The 4,179-nt window shown below is 37.1% G+C and overlaps 1 protein-coding gene across 2 annotated transcripts in view; it reads right to left on the bottom strand.

The window, feature by feature from the left end:
• Window positions 1-2,688, bottom strand: part of LOC145666724 (uncharacterized) — a 36,180-nt gene extending 33,492 nt beyond the window's left edge. The window contains exon 1 of one of the 2 annotated variants that reach the window (XM_081734247.1): window positions 2,185-2,688. The gene's annotated coding sequence lies outside the window, so the exon portion shown is untranslated. Of the gene's footprint in view, window positions 1-1,243; window positions 1,797-2,184 lie in introns of those variants that run through there. The other variant, XM_081734248.1, reaches the window with a different exon arrangement.
• Between the last annotated feature and the right edge of the window lie 1,491 nt (window positions 2,689-4,179).

The raw sequence follows: 4,179 nt of genomic DNA, 5'->3' as shown, positions 1-4,179 counted from the left end.
ATTCCGCTTGGGTCACATACTGCGCTTCTGCTCTAACTCGGTTCGTGCTTTCTCAGTGCCCAACTAGCACACATTGGTTCATGTTTTAGGCACGTTTTTATGTCATACGTCCACACTGCATTTCGGCCAGTAATTACTACGAAGTGTGCCAGGGTCACAACCTAGTATTTTGGGGGAAACTACTTAATATTCCTTCTTTTTCGATTTTCGTGTTGTCCGGCGATACAGCATTAATGCCTTAATTTTCATTGGCGGAGCATTTTTGCACAATGCAGTAGATCAGTGTTTTATGTTTACAAGTGTCAAACTATTACAAATGGTATGCTACAGTTTAAAGGACTGGGTTACGTTCCAAAGTTGTGCGTCCGTTTGCAGCAAAATTTTTAAAATTTACAGGGAAAATATGGATAATTTGATCGTTTGTGAATTTGATAATATATGAGGATCTCGAAAAATATCTTTATTTCTTACATATAAGAGGTTACAAACATGGAACTATTCGCCTAGCGGAGGGAGCTACTTGGCGCAAGGTAACAGAATAGTTGCAATGTGCCAAACAAACGAGCACATATTATACACGGCAAATGTATACCGAAACAATGCTCACGATGTGAACTGACTGTTAAATTCCGTGAAGCAATACGTTCATAACGAGCAAAATCTTCTAAAATTATGTGAAAAGCATGAATTAATGAACCTAAGAACAAATTGTGGCAAGTGTGCAAAGGAGGTGACAGCGAAGAAACACGGAGAAAGTTATTGTTTTCAGTACAAACCGAGATACTAAGATAAGTGTAAAATAAAAACTGTATTAATTAAGTGTTTAATGAGGACTGAGAACTACGTGCCCTGCGGGGTTGTAACCCACTTTCAGTCTCTAACGCTCCCTCGGCAATACTGTGTAAATTAAATAGTAAATTTTTTCGCACGTACAAGGGCACCTCTGTTGTATATGCAAACCAAACCTAGCCTCTCCCCTACCTCACGATGTAACGAAAGGAATCGTAAAGACAGTTAAGAACGTAGAAATGGAAAAATTATGAATTTTAATAGCTTTTATGAAGATTTTGCTCGAAAAGTATCGGACGCTCAACTTCGGAATAAATGCCAAAGAATGCATATGAAAGGAGACTGTAACATCTTAATTCCCACCACCTTGAAGGTATCTGCAAAAAGTACGAAACATGTATTTTAAATTATGAATATCAAATCACTACTGTAAAACCATGACAAAAGTTTTAACCTATACACATTTGCTTCTCGTCTGTCTGCATATCCTGCGTCACTGAATCTTCTGTTTCCTACGGACGCACCTCCTCCCGGGCCTCCATAGTGTTCTCCTGACCTGACGACCTTAGATAACAGTGCTGCTTTTGTGACTACCAATCACAGGTTGGATAGTGTATTGGGGATGAACCACAATACACGCATCAGCGCGCATCGATAAGTAGGACGGCTTTTGAAGGAATAGCAAACTAGGGCAGGATAGGGTAGAGTATAGGGTAGGGGTAGGAACTAATTAGCTTAGGAGTTAGGGAAGTTTCACTTTTATAAAATTAATAACATAATTTCCCCTTCCTGAGTGAGTATACTAGCTGGAGCGGGCATTTAAAAAAGAAAAGTTAACCCGTAATTCTTGTACAATATTGATCGAGACGATAATTATACCCGCTAGGTCAATCAGTCTGTACCCATATTATCAACTGTATACTATTACTGGGCAAGATTAAAGGGAATAAGTCTGCAGAATATCTTACGGAATCATTTAGCACAAGAGCTTCAGTAGTTTTTAAGGATATAGTATACATGAAGCTGCATCAGTTCCCGAAGGAGAAGGACGCTCATACTTTTAGGGATTATTTATTGAGTATGTACGAACTTACAAAGGGAGTAACAAAGCGACTTTTATTTATCGACTGATACGAAAATATCACGTGCAGTTTTACAATACACCGTCAAATTAAAAACTTAATTTGACGGTGTATTGTAAAACTGCACGTGATTTGATCTATATTTGTCATTCCAGATATGGATTTCCTCCGAATGCAAACAGGTCATAGCCTCGAATGAACTTACTAAAACAGAACATAATATTAATCCCTAAATAATAAAATTGCCAACTATTGGCAATTATTATTGCGGAAAAACATATTTTCTCACCATCACCTTCACATATTTTCTTACCTTCCTTTCCTCCCGCATTTCCTGTAAAAGGTATTTATCATAAATTTCCATTGATCATACAATTTTATCTCAAATATATTAACTTAATCGGAATATATGCTGTAAAATACAAAATTCCTCTTATATTGTAAAATTATGTATTTATATCTCTATCGCTAACAGAATGAATTGTAACAAGTAGTTTTGTGTAGATGATGAACGAACCATGAAGTGAATCAAATGAATTATGATTCTTTTCAAAAATGAATCGATTCTTCTAATGAATCATTTCTACTTCTCACTGAATGTTTGCCGTGATCGAAATGAATTGAGAATCACAAACTGCCAGCTTGTGTGAGACAATTGGTAATTAGGTTGCTTCTGCAAATGCTCTTGCAGTTCACGGGGAGTGAAAAAGAAAGAAAACCATACGCGCGCTCTTTCTTCCTGCTTTTGTAGATGCGTGCGTTTTTGTTCTTTCTTTCTGCGTGGTAGGGTTGTTTCCTAGGAAGAAGGGAAGCCGCGTTGTTAGATTACTTTCAGAATAAACTTTATTGTTGATTGCTTCTTGTCGTGAAGTACTGGCAGTGTTGCTCAACTAGATGTAATCCAATTTCGTAGTTAATATCAGCATATTCTTGATGGGCATTTATCCATTTTATTAAGATACTGTACGTGCATTAGATAAAATTATTTTCTTCACTTTTAATTGCTGTAGCCAAAAAGGTCAATTTTAATGTTTTATAATCAACTCAAAGTACTATATTATATTCAACATAAATACAGTACTTACACAGAAAAAGTGCACTGTAAATTATTTGTAGGCCCACTGTACAAAATTGACTTTAAAAATGTATATGTAGAAAGACGAATAAAGATTCTTTCTGGGAAGACAGTGTATTGCATCTTTCAATAAAAACACTTGTCCACATGGAACGAAGCTTAGTGGTACCGGTACCTACTTTTCGCTTTACTTCTATTGAAACATACATGAAGACGCACATGGATCGATTCCCGGCGGAAGCTCATGTGGTTCGGATTTCATGTTAATCAGTAGGTCCACGCTTCATATAGCCTTGCTGCTGAAACGGACGTTAAACTGAAAATCAACTCAACTGAAATTTAACTAACTAACGGTTTTCTCTTAGAAATGTAGACAAACACTGGTTATAACAGGGGCGGCCGGGGAGAAAATTCGCCAGGCCAAAAATTTTCTCCCGGGGCATTTCTCAGATTGGGTTCAATTGGGGTTACCAGTATTTTCGCAAATATATGTTTATCTCTTGCTTATTGAAATAGTAGTGGCTCAGTGGTAAAGCGTTCACTTCTGGTGGATGGGGTTCCTGGTTTTCTATTTGCGCCAAATGGGATTTGTGGTGGACAAACACCATATGTGTGGACTTTCTCGGGGTTCTCTTGTTTTTGCTCACTTTGTTCATTTCACCATTTCATTCATTCTCATCATTATCGTTTCCTTTAGTCTACACGATGATAATCATGAACGTAAAACTTTAAAATTCCATTTCGTTTCGCGTTTATTCATAGTTTCCCCGAGCTAAATCTGTTAAAATTATCACAATAGTATTAAATATATGTTCATGTGTAAACTCCTTCTTCTTCTCTTTCTCGAAGATCAGTATCTTTTCCAGTCAAGAATAAAATAGAACATATTTTAGAATATAATAGAATAAAATAGAAATCTTGCAGTTTAACGTTCCATGTTTATGTCCATTATCCTAAGGAAAACGAATGATTAAGGCAAGTAAATAACGATGGAAGAATAGTTGGAATGAGAGTGTGGAAGGTAAGGGGAGTACCCGATAAAACCCACGGACATGATGTTGTACACCACGAACTTACTTAGCAGTGGATCCAGGGGTGTAGCCATGGGGGGCCAATTGGTGCCAGGCCCCCCAAATGGTTTCCTGCCCCCCCCAAATGACCAGCTTTTAAAACATCACAGTAAAATTATCTCGCTTCGTTCATTTAAAAGTAACAAAGTTTATTGACAATTAA

This window comes from Thermobia domestica, chromosome 12, assembly GCF_964235325.1.
Source record: "Thermobia domestica chromosome 12, izTheDome1.hap1.1, whole genome shotgun sequence".
Taxonomy (NCBI): Eukaryota; Metazoa; Arthropoda; class Insecta; order Zygentoma; family Lepismatidae; genus Thermobia; species Thermobia domestica.
This window is presented reverse-complemented; position numbering and strand designations above follow the sequence as displayed.